This window comes from Leptodactylus fuscus, chromosome 1 (genome assembly GCF_031893055.1).
Source record: "Leptodactylus fuscus isolate aLepFus1 chromosome 1, aLepFus1.hap2, whole genome shotgun sequence".
In the NCBI taxonomy this organism is placed as follows: Eukaryota; Metazoa; Chordata; class Amphibia; order Anura; family Leptodactylidae; genus Leptodactylus; species Leptodactylus fuscus.
In genome coordinates, this window is record NC_134265.1 from 278890724 (window position 1) to 278904450 (window position 13727).

General features: G+C 38.4%; 1 pseudogene; it reads left to right on the forward strand.

Moving 5' to 3' along the window:
• The window catches only part of LOC142189636 (uncharacterized), a 37798-nt pseudogene extending 24581 nt beyond the window's left edge, over nucleotides 1–13217 (forward strand).
• The last annotated feature ends 510 nt before the right edge of the window (nucleotides 13218–13727 follow it).

Here is a 13727-nt window from a genome sequence, read left to right on the forward strand (position 1 = left end):
ATTTAAATCCATCTTTAACTCCCCTACAGTTTTGGACAAGCAGGAGTCAGGTCTTTTGCTAAGTGCATTCCTGTGTACCCCGAGTAGAACATGTTTATTGACACTGTAATTTTAAATGGCTCTAGCTCTGGAGCCACAGGGGCCCTCATACAGTCTGTAGCCCTCATAAATTTGGAGATATCACTAGTTAAAGTGGACTTTAATCAGTGTCTAGGAGAACTTATCATCTGGTTAATCCAGTTGGCCAAACTACTGGTTCCGTTTAGGTGACATGAGACGGATCCCCCTTCCATCCCCCAATGGAAGGAAAAGGTTAACCAAGCACTTTGCAATTGGGGAATCCATTCATTCTAGTTTCCTCTTCACCTGGGAACCTTAGTACCAACACACTCACAGAGATATCTAATTCCACACACCCCCATTGTTAATATTTGGCTTCCATAGAACTATCAAGCCCCCCACCTCCTTGGTACCCTGCATGCACTCGCATGACTTCTCTGGTTTTACTTGAGCCTACCGATCCAACTCCTTCTCTTTCCCCCACGCATCTGTTGTCTGTTGGTCTTGTTATCTGTTATCAACTTGTTTATGTGGTAAGTGGTGGTGGTGAGTTGTGGTGGTAAGTGGTCTCACTGCAGTATGTATCTCTGCCACGACATTTTGTCACTTCTGTATGTTATTTTATTAAAATAAATAAATAGATAGATATTGGGAAAAAAAATCCATGCCATGGACTTTTGTTCATGATTTCACCCATCCGTGATCAATCAGAAGCATACAAGACATTTAACCCAGCATCTAAGTTGTTTTACAGAAAAATAATGAAAAGTGGACTTTTTTCCCCAGTCAATAAAAAAACAAAAAAAAACAACCGGAGTCACCACATCTATAACAACCCCTAAAATAAAATTGTCATGTAGAATAAATAACAAGATAAACATGATCAAGTCAGATTTTCAAAAAGTAATAAAAAGTCTTATGTACCCACAAAATAAAAGATCTTGTAAAGCTACATTGAAATAAAAAGTTATTTCAAAGCCTTGTAATGGCCAGAATATTAGATGGCTAAAGGGTTAGAATACACATAAGGCAGCACAGTTATGTGTCAGTAATATTTATTTTAGTCTTAATTCAAAATCTGCAATTAAAAAAAGTGAGAGTTTATACAATTTTACTGTGACTGTGTGGAGCTAAAATAAAAGCTATGCTCACATTCAAACATTTTCTTAATATTCATATTGAAAATTAAAAAAAAAAAAAAAAGCAATTTTGCAATGGAATTTTATTAAAAATGTCCTACTACTTTTTTTTAAATAATTCTTATGGAGGCCTATGTGTCCACATACAGTATAATACTGTATAATCTAATCCTGCATTCATGCTACCTTCTATGTGTTCTCAAGTTTACGCTAACATAGATTCAATGGGTTAGGAAGAAGAGGAAGATAGAAGGGACTTCGAACGCTGGATCAGACAACACAGGATTTGTTCAAAGTCTGTTAATATGGCAATGCTTTATATTTCACATTAGGTATATTAGTACAATGACAAGATTGGCTGCAAAAGTGGACGTAGTATTCAGCTGGTCATATCCATGCTAAACTCAATGAGAAAGAAGGGAAGGCTAGAAAATCTTCTCTATTGCTATAAGTACGATAGTTAAACTTTGGTTCATTGGTGGGCATCTTGGTTTCCTACCTAGGTTACAATATAATATTTTTCTTATCTTCTGTCATCAGCTGGTCCTATTCCTATAATACATTTTATTAAAAAACACAATTCATAGTTAGACATTTCTAGATAATAAACAGATATTATACTGGCACAAATAACAATGAATGCAATAGCTATTGACTGCGTGTTAATATTTCATAAACAGCCAAGGCAATGAAATATGTTTTAGCTGTCAGCTATTCTTTTCTCAAGTGTTTTTGTAATAAGAAATAAAAGCGTTTTGACATATCACTAGCTTAACCTTACAGATAGTTGTCTTTAGCAAAATACATTAAACAGCCTATTTCTCTTAATTTTACATTTTCAGCTTTAAAAGAAACAATATTAAAATATTTGCCCTCTTCCATCACCCATACTACTGCATAGCTGTCCCACTGAATGGTTTATAAAGATTTCCTCCACTTTAGTCCAATTAAAGATCATTTGTTAGTCAATATTCTTTTTTTAGGGCACTACATTGGTTATCTATTATTGTACAATACATTGATAGCATATCACTAGGATAAAAGTCCTATTTGACAAGGTCTGACCAGTGCAATCCTGCCCAACCATTAGACAGTATTTTAATCCCAGTCCATTTTGTTTGAAGAGGTGTTGGCCACTAGGGGCATAACTTGGGTAGGTGCAGAGGGTGCAGTCGCACTGGGGCGCAGAAGTCTTACGGGGCCCAGGAGCACTGGCTTCAGTATTGAGATTGCAGATTTCATCTGGCCCATAAACCAAGGAGACCCACAGATTTACCTAACCATGTTAAGGTTGATTAAGCTCCTTAGCACCTGTAACCATCATCATCAAGAATTCACTTTAGGGATGAGGTAGGTGGCCACGGAGAAAAGATTGCACTGGGCCCCACAAGACTTAAGTTATGCCACTGTTGGCCACCATTATGGAAGTGTGGTCATCACAGTTTTCCTCCTTCCCAAGTTCATGTGTGCACAATGGCCATATCTGTGTAATCACTAGGGCATAGAAATATGTAGAAACAGGTTAATAACATCTGACAATGGCTATCACATACAGAGAAACCTATTTATGATTCTAACAACGGGGCACATTTATTAAGACCAACCCCAAACAGCTTTTTAATAAATCAGTGCACAACCATGCGCCAAAATGTAAATGTACTCCAGTGAGGAGTAGTGTTCCTAAATGTAAGGCATACTGTTGAAGACAGAAGGCAGAAAGTCTTTTAGGTGTGTGACAGCTCATCCACAGACATCACATATGACAAATATCTGAAATGTACATAGGGACTCTCCACAGCCAGACCTCCACTCACACAGTTTTGATGTAGGTAAGAGGCCTTATAAGGCATTTGAGTTTTGTACCTCAGAATTGTATCCTTATTGATTTTCAAAACAGTTTTAAAATGTGTTTTTTTTTATATATTTTCTAGTTTTAATTTTATACATACTTGTTTTAATGCATGAAAATGAAGCAGTTGTTGGTATATTTTGTTGATGGCAACGTGTCTGCCAGCTCTACTTTCTCAGGACACAGTGGGGAGTGTGGTCTGAAGAGGTTGATTGCACAGCGGTTTAAAGTACTGGCAATTTGCACGGTATTGAATATCACAAATAGGCATCAAATCTAAACAATAGAAAATCACACTAGCTGGAATGAAGACAACATGGATATCAGCAGGAAAAGAACCATTTTAATGAGGAAAAATATTTAACCACTTCCACAGAAAAATAATGTTCTGATTTATATATAATAACTGCTAAGACATAATAAAGGAGGCTGTTGTATACTGAAGTGATGAGACAGACAATGGGATTGTACACAGATCTACCTACCAATGCCACAGGCTAGGCCATTTCCTTTAATAAGATATAATTACATGGCTCAAACATAAGTATGAGTCTATTATGTTCCCTGTTAGGCTATATTAGCCATATGCTAAAGAGCCAATAGTTTTGTATAATTTACGGTCTTAAACAAAGCGCCATCAAATGATCACATGTATGCTTTAACTTTGATCTATTATAGTCCCCTATTTTGCAATACAAAGCAAGAGAAAAGCAAAACCGTTAATTGGAACCCATCATGGTTTACAACAGCCCTTTCTAAGACAAAAAGCTCCTTCTGGATGTAATTTACTTATTCACTCTCGAACAATGAATTAGTTCGCATTTGCCCTCAGGGATTCCATTCCTCATTCCACTTAAAAAAATAAAATAAAATTCAGGCGGAAATCCAGCAGCCCCCATTATAGTCTATGGGGTTTGCGGGTTTCTGCGAATAACCATTCCCCAAGCGGACCCGAAGAATCGAAACCAAAACGCGAATGTGAACCTAGCCTATAATAATTTTCACAACAACTAAGCCTAGTTGCAGATGACCGTGCCTATTTTGTGGTCCACCAACTAGTATTCAGTGTTCCTTTTTTGTGCACCATGTGTCATCAGCATGTCTTCAGTATCAGTGCTGTATGTCCGCAAAAACGGAGAGTGTATCATCAGTGTGTGGCCAAGTTTGAGGATCTGTAAAAAAAAAAAAAAAAAAAACGGAGACATCTAATGATTTCCATAGGTTGTCCCTGCCCCCTTTCCCTATCCCTGCCTATAAAAAAAGGTCACCTGAGCTGTGTGATAGTCCTGTGCTGATCTTGCTGTATTTTTTTTTTTTGTTTATCTCTGCAAAAATGTCTTTTGATCCTGTGGATGATGTTTTCCTTTACTGGCTGATCTTATGGTGCTTTGGATAGCAAGCAAGCAACAACAGTGCAAGAAGAGCCACAGAGAAAGAGGAGGAGATTTTGCATTTACTGCATTGTCTCACAACATGGCTCCAAAAAAAGCTTCTCATACTCAGGACTTGCGTCAACACCTGGATAAGTTTTAGAACTAGGTGTCCATCCCAGCTTGTGATCGTCTTCTGGAGGAACTATGTCCTGGATGCACCTTCCAGGACACCAACATGAGACGGTGCATTTCTGAACTTTTTTTTCTTATTGTTTTTTCTAAATTCTTAGCAACAGTAAACTATTTTTCTTCACTGCACTAAGTTTCTGGTAATTTGCTCTACATTTTCTGAAATTGGGTGATCTGCAAACTGATTTGTCAGCAACTGAAAGCCATGCTGATGAAGATTGGGTTAACATTGATGATGGCTTCTATAACACCACTAATTTTCCAAATTGTTTGGGTGTCTTGGATGGTAAACACATTCATGCTAAGAAGCCACCTCACTCAGGGTCCCTTTACTACCATTATAAACAGTATTTCTCAGTGGTGTTGTTAGCCATGCCTGACAGCAACTGTTGGTTTATAATTGTAGATACTGAGGTCTATGGAAGTTCTGCTGATGCCGCCATATTCAGGGCTTCTGGAATGGATGAACAGCTACAGTCAAACCAGCTTGCCCTTCTACTTCACCAAGGCAACTGCCAAGATCTACTGGAAGATCAGCATCATTTGTGATCACGGAAGATGAAAGCTTTGGACTGTCCCCCCATTTCATATGGCCATTCCCCCACCACAATTTGGATGATCAGAGGCAAATCTTCAATTACAATCTCACAAGAGAGAGACAGTATGTTGAGTGCGCCTTTGGCATTCTGAGGAGCAGATGGTGGGTATTACATTTTCCCATTTAGATGGATCCAGATAATGTACATTTAGTGAATCAAGCTTGTGTCATCTTACACAGCTACACCTGGATTCATGAGAGTGTATATGATGGTGACCCTGAACAGTATATGCCTACTTCACCCATCCCTTTAGATAGACCCCACCCAGCATCTGATGTGGCAGTACTGCCTATCCAGGAACTCTATGCTGACTACTTCATGTCACTAGACGGATGTGTTCCATGGCAGACAGAAGCTATCCATGGAGGTATATATATATATATATATATATATATATATATATATATATATATATATATATGGTTTAGTTTTATCTGTTATCTGTAGTTTAGTGTATGGACTCTTAAGAGCAAGCTTATGCATTTCTGCCAAAATACTTTTTTTTAGTTAATTTATTGGAGGCGAAAATACAAACCAATACCTCATTATATATACATTTGATGAAAAAAAACTGTGTGGGTTTTTTTTTATTGTTGATGTCAAGCAATTATTACAACAATGATAATGTTATGTGTTTGTATGTTTGTCTCTGTTTCTTTGCTTTTTTTTTTTTCTAATACACCCACACAAACGCCAACATCCCACTAGTATACAGCATATATACAGTCAGAAATGATATACCACATATGTACACTCTCAATCATTAATTAATCATATACCACACACTATCACAATACACCAAGCAAGATGAAGATAAACACAGAAACAAATCAAAAATAATTCTTTATGTCAAATAAACTATGTGATCAATTGTAGAAGCTGGCATAGTATAATAAACCTATATAACAAAAAACAATAACAAGCCAAAATCTACAAATCCATCATCCGGCGTGAAAATTAACCAGGATCTGGAGGAGTGCCGCTACTGGACTCATAGGTCTCATGTCTTGGAGCATGTTGTTGCTGGTAGTAGTCACTATATTGACTCCATAGTAATGGGAAGGCTCTGGACCCATTGCCCTGTCTTAATCATAGGGCCTGTGGTAGGTTGGCCGTACAGGTATAAGCAGTAGCACATGGATTAATGTCTTTAGCCTTTTGGCTAAAGCCCCACATTGCGGAAATGAAGCATTTTTTCTGATGCAGAAACATCATGGAAAAAACTCTGCGTTTTACAGTATCTACAAAGTGAACGAGATTCTGGATAATTCCATTCACAATGCAGAAAAAAACACTGTGGGAAAAGCCATGCTTTCAAAAACTCTCATGTTTTCCCTAAGGGGGCTAAGGCCCCATGTAGAAAAACCCAGATAAAAAAAGCTCCAGAAAAAAATGCAGCAGAAACGCATCGCCTTTTTTTCCTCACCGTTTTTCTCTTCGGATTTTCTTCCCTTATTCACACGGAGTAAAGTGGCGCTGATTTTGCCACGATAACTCATGGCAGAATCAACGCTGGTAAAAAGACTCCCATTGACTTCAATGGGTTCTGTTTAATGCGCGTAACACATTGAAATCAATGGGTTAAAAAGCCTCCCATTGATTTCAATGTGTCTTAGTCTCAGTCTTACAGTAGAATATTAGAGATTGAAATAAAAAAGAGTTTTTCTGATAAACATTTTCATCTTGTAAAAATATTACAGCACTAGTTACTTGGCATAATTTTGAGGATACAAAAAAATTAAGTTCTAACTCCCTAATATTTGATCAAAGTACATAAAATCCAAAATGATTATATTTACATTATATGTACTCCTCATGTAAAAGAAAAAAAAAAAAAAGATACAAGTCAAGCTTAAAGTTAAAAAAAATAGAAATGGAAGAAGTTCAAGCATGAAGTGCTTTCCGCTTTTAATTTACTCCGTCACCCCTGCACCCTAATACCATTCCATTTAGTTGCAATTATTGTGGAAAGCTCTTTTTAAGATAAAATTGTTATCTCATTTATGGAGCTGAGTTAATAAGATCCACTGTAAAGCACATTGCAAAATCCTAAATTAGATGAAATTTCTCCATGCCGGACTATCCCCTCCCTTCACAAACAGCAGTTCCATTTGCTTTTGGTGTGTCAGCTACTTTGAGGCTGGTTTTATAACGTGATAGAAGACAAGTATAATTGGATATTTGGAATCTCAGCACCAATTGAACACTTAATGAGCCATAAGAGGTTACAGAACTATGTTATACATATTGGATTTGTGAGTAAAAATAACATTCTAAATAATGGCACAAGGGTGCTGTATAATGAATGTGCGGCAACATTGAAAGAAAGAATATATACAGATGATTCCACTCCATTTACAAGAACTATAGTGTACTTAGTAAATCGAAGTAAATATGTGACCCCTCACAACTGTCCAAGTATCAGAGTTCTAATATAGTTATTTGCTGTCACTGGGTTAAGTATCAATGAGTGATAGCTGTCATATTGACTGCTATTGACAAGAAATAGTAACATGTCAGTAAACCCAGTAATTGTGCTTATTTCCTTACATTACAACCTCTCTTGAATAACAATGTCTTGAGACACAATGATATAAAGACTGAAGTAATGCTTCCTAGGGAAATATGCAAATAGCCCTTACACCTTCCTAAAGAGGACTTGTCAGCTCATCAGACATGCCTGTTCTAGTAGGTACATTTATTGCCCATGAAATAACAATTTTTACAGCTGTGTGTTGTGCTGTTTCTATGTTATTCCTACTAGAAATGAATGAATAAATTATTACATTGCTGTTACCATGCTCCTTGTCAAATGTATGTGTCTCTGCTCAGTATGACATTATCCAGTCAGCGCTGTCAGTATCAGACTGTGCAGGAACACAGACAATAAAAGGGGTAATCCAGCTTCCAAAAATGATCTTCAAAAACATCCACAGAAATGAAAATACTATTTTACTTGCTGATCCTTGTATCACTTTATTTACATGCAGTGAATCTGTGGACAAACTACATTTCCCATGATTCATCTGACTGCTCTCACTCTCTGTGTACACCTTCCTTCTCCACTCTCCTCTGCAATGAAATCACAGGTAATAAATCACTCCCACATGTGAAGTCACATACTGCTGTGATGTTTCGTTTGCTGTCTTTACTACTCACAGAAAGGGGAGTGGGCTTGCAAGTCGAATTTAGGCAAACTATATATTAGGAAGTGTTTTGTATTGATGCATCCGGCTATTTGGCTCTTTTTTTTTTTTTTTTTTTAAACTGAATAACCCCTTTAAGCAGTGGCATAAGTACTGTGGTAGCAGCTGTAGTGGCTGCTTTTTTAATAGGCCATTACCTGCTAGAATAACCCAAGCAGGTAATGGCCCATATTTACTTATCAATCCCTGTTCCTGCTCACGATCATCTCCGAATCCCCTTCTTCCCATTTTCAGACACCAGTGTATAGTAATAGTTCATGGGTGGAGAACACCATAAAGTTCTGGTTCTGCTGAATTTGCAAATGAACACCATTGGGACCACGATGGGACATAATACTGTGTGAAGGAGCCACTATGTGATATTATACTCTGTGCAGGTGCAGCTATGGGACATTATTCTGTGTACAGGGTCCGCTATGGTACATAATATTGTGAGGAGGGACCAATATGGGTCGAAATACTGTGTGGAGGGGTCACTATGAAATCTTATGCTGTGCGCACGGGACATTATACTGTGAGGAGGGGCCACTATGGGACATTATCCTGTGTGTAGGGACCACTAAGGAACATTATACTGTGTGGAGGAGCCAGTATGGAACGTTATACCATTTGCAAGGGCTGCTATAGGGTATAATACTGTGTGCACGGGCCACTGTGCGACATAAGAGTTCGGGAAAATACTTTGGGAAAGTATTTTAAATACAAAATACTAAATACTTTCATCTCAAAGTATTCTAAATAGAAATAATAAATACTACTTCAAAAGTATTTTAAAAATACTATAATACTTGAAAAATTTAATCAAATTTTTTTTATAAAAACAAAAAATGGAACAAGTGAACATAGGTTTTCAAAAAGGTTATTAATTTAGTTTTTTATATTTTACATAATTATATTTAATTTTTAATTTGAAATCGGCTTTTTATTTAAATTTTTAATAGTGTGGCAAAAAATAAATCGTCAAAAAAAAAAGGAAAAGGCTTTTATCACTTTCAACTCATGCACTCCTAAACCGTACGTCCAGTTTTAAAAATTTGCTTCGGGGTTGGGGATTGTAAAATAAAAACCAAACCATGATGTAATGAAATAACTTACCCTTAAGTGCTTAAGGAAGTTGGACGTTGACTTTATTTGACTCATGAGTAACTTGTTTGGACAGGCCTTGCAGTAAGCAGACACTTTTTGTCCTGCCCCTCCGCTTTGGATTTAGTCTTGTTAATTTTGAAAAAGGTTCCTTCCAAAATTGCAGAGAGATGTGGGTCTTCGAGATCTCAATCATTGTCGTCCCCTTCACTGGTATTATGATTTTCCTCCATTTTTTAAGTAATTTTACGGAATGGATTACGCAATCGGGATGATTAAAAGCTAAAAATAAATCACGCTTCACTACAAGGCGGACTTGCGTTGTTGGAACGCTCTGGAATTTTCCCTCCTCTCATCGCACCTCGCATGAGATACGAGAAACGTATTACGTGACTCACGCTGTTGTTTTTTTGGGGGGTTTAAGTGCGGTGAGGCAGATTATTTAAATTACAACATTTGTTTTGACTTTAGTAATTAAAATATGTAAAATACTTCCTAAAAGTATTTTCATTACAAATACAAAATACTGAATAGAAAAAAGTATTTTAATTACAAAATACAAATGCCTGACAAGTATTTTAAATACTATTTTAATTACTTGTATTTTAAATACTCACGAACACTGGACATAATACTGTATGGAGGCTGCTATGGAACTTTATACTTCGTACAGGGGCCACTATGTGACATTATACTGTGTGCATTATTCTGAGTACAGGGGCAGTTATGGGACACAACATTGTGTGCAGGGGCCGCTATGGGACATAATATTGTGTGGAATGGCCACTATGGGTCGTAATACTGTGTAGGAAGGGCCGTTATTGAACCTTATGCTGTGTGCAAGGGACATTATACTTGAAGAGGGGCCACTATGGGACGTTATAGTCAGTGGCGTAACTAGGAATGGCGGGGCCCCGTGGCGAATTTTTGACATGGGGCCCCCCCGACACCGAAGATCTCGACCGAGTCCCTCCTATGCATTCCTGCGCGCTCTATTATGTCCCATAGTGGCCCCTGCACACAGTATTATACCCAATAGTGGCCCCTGCACACAGTATTATGTCCCATAGTGGCCCCTGCACACAGTATTATACCCAATAGTGGCCCCTGCACACAGTATTATACCCAATAGTGGCCCCTGCACACAGTATTATGTCCCAAACTGGCCCCTGCACACAGTATTATGTCCCATAGTGGCCCCTGCACACAGTATTATACCCAATAGTGGCCCCCTGCACACAGTATTATGTCCCTTAGTGGCCCCTACAGGACTAAATACTGTCACCGCTGACCGCTATACCAGGACAAATTGTGGATAAAAAAAAATCTGGTCATGTGCATTACACTTTAGTAACTCCATGTGCCTCATATTAATAGCAGTTAACCCTATCATGTCCCTCACATTAAGCCTTGTGTACCTCACATAAGAGTTACTGATATGTGAGAGACATGGAGGTAATAATAAAGTATCTTCATTACTATTACCCCCAAATGTCTCACATATCAGTAACTCTTATGGTGAGGCAAACAGGGGTTAATGTGAGGGAGATGATGGGGTTAACTGCTATTACTATGAGGCACATGGAGTTACTAAAACACAAGTAATCCCCCCAAATGCCTGATAGTAATAAGTATAGTAACCCCAGTACGTACCTGTGTATCTTCAGTTTCATTTTCCTGGAGCAGCTTCTTCCTCTTCTCTTCTGTGCAGGACGGCAGGGATAAGCCCCGCCTCCTCCTCTCATTGGTGGGCAGAGGACAGCAGAGAAAGGGAGGGGGGAGAGAGGGAGATCTTCCTGAAGCGCTGACAGGAGCCAGAGCTGCAGCTCCTGTCTCAGTCGTTGCTGCAGCTTCGGGGCCCCCTGTTGGTGGAAAGTATTCCACCAACAGGGGGCCCCGATCATTATACTCGGGGGTCCGAAAAGACCTCCGAGCATAATGATAGCAGCTGTCACCGGGCCCCTAATGTCCCGGGCCCTGTGGCAGCTGCTACCGCTGCGATGGTGGTAGTTACGCCACTGGTTATAGTGTGTGTAAATGGGGCATTATACTGCATGGGGTCCAGGAAAGGGGGTGTTATGCCATGGTGGGGGGAATCAAGTCAAAAGTTTGCAGTGAGTTACAGTCTTTGCTACTTACACCCCTGCCTTTAAAGGGATTCAATCATTAAAAATCTTTTTTTTTTTGTCTCTAAGATGTAGGAATAGTCTTAAGAAAGGCTATTCTTCTCCTGCCTTTAGATGTCTTCTCCACATCACCGTTCGTTAGGAATCCTGGTTTTCTTCTATATGCAAATGAGTTCTCTTGCAGCATTGGGGTCAGTCCCCAGCACTCAAACAGCACTGTCGGCATCCCCAATGTTGCAAGAGAAATCTCCAGCACCGCCTCTATCTTCTCCTGGAACGGCCTCTTCCTGTGTCTTCTTCTGGTCCTGAATTCAAACTTCTAGGCATGTGCAGTCGGCTCTGCCGTCAGGCCTTGGGCAGAGCAAACTGCGCATGCCCAAGGCCATTTTATTATGACAAAAGGGTGGAGCAGCACAGTGGCTCAGTGAATAGCACTGCAGCCTTGCAGCACTAGAGTCCTTGGTTCAAATCCTGCTAAGGACAACATCTCCAAGTAGTTTGTATATTCTCCCCATGTTTGCGTGGGTTTCCTCCTGCACTCCTAAGACATACTGATCAGAAAAAAAAATAAAAAGACAAAAGGGCCTGCTCCATTTTGTCTATGACCCATTGTCTATCTATAGGAAAAAGGAGGTCACTAATTTATATTTGATGGCAAGAGTTGGTATTGCAAGATTTTTATGACATTTTTTAAAGGTTAAAAACAACAACAACAAAAAATCTTTAAAAACATGATTTAAACAATAGCTCAATTTCTCATGACATATTCCCTTCCTGGCATGAAACAGTCACATACAAAATTATTATGACTTTCCCTACTGGTTGTAAAACATTGCCTGAAACAAAAATCTGAAAATGTAATTTTGCACATATAAAGTCATTTTCTTTGAAATATCAGCGAAATTTAATATTCATATCTTTTCCACGTTAACAAAATACTCCCTCCTATGAGGCTTCCAATGACTTCCAATGACATATAGCAATCAAGTAGAAAACTAATTCCAAGCTCTGCCCCCTGTGTCTACAGCAGTGAGTGCAATGATTTGTTAATACATCATATTATGAGATTATTGAATAAATGATGTTTATGAGACAGAAACAGCAGAAATAATTCATTGAGAGACTTTCTAATCACACAGTCAGTGACAGCATTAAAAATCTTTTGATCTGCCCCCTAGATAAATCCAGTCTTTTAATGAAACTTTTGTAAAGGGAAACAATGGTGTGGATACATCATAGGTGACAATGAGCTGCGCTGAACTAAAGAACCTATAACATTTTTGCATATTACAAATAATTATAACCTTATGAAAACATAAATTTCATTAATCAAAGAAATCTTACATTACCCTGGATGCTGCTGGATGGTTTGACACTGCCGAGACATAATAAGATTCTGTATGATGACTGTCTACCATTAAGAAACAGTATAAGTAGGAAAAAGTCCACTAAAATGTATTCATTAATAGATTCTATTTCTATGCTGAAGAGGGAGAGCAAACCCATCTGCGACTGAACATTCACTGCATTCTGGAGGATGCCCTGAATTTACCTTCTATGCAAATCAGCTCTACGAAGACAAACAGTGGTTAATAGAACTATGAGATACAAAGAAATGATTAAGCTCAGCAATATACACATCCATGATATATGTCAGCATTTATTACGGTATAATTTTGTGTCAGCCATAAACCTGACTTCTGTAATAAACATATCATAAATGTATGCCAGAAATACTTATTCTTCTTACCTACGACCACTAGAGTGCAGCTAGAGTGAATTTCTAACATGTTCATAGCATATTATGTACTCATATATTGAAAGCTACACTCCTATTACGTTTCCTAATCTTCCAACCTTTAGTACAAGGTGTACTGATTTGCCATGTAATGGACAGTGAGTTCATTTAGGGGGCGTTCACACTTGCGCCCCTGTGCGCCCTGTGTCATTCCGAAGACATTTGGGAAAACCAATTTTTTTGGCCGGACTCAAAGTCCTGCAAATCCGGGCCAAGAAAAATGGTTTCGGAAAGGCTACAGGCGGACATCGGCGGTTTGCTTGTAAAATCCATTCAAATAAATGGGTATTAAAACTGAGCACTGG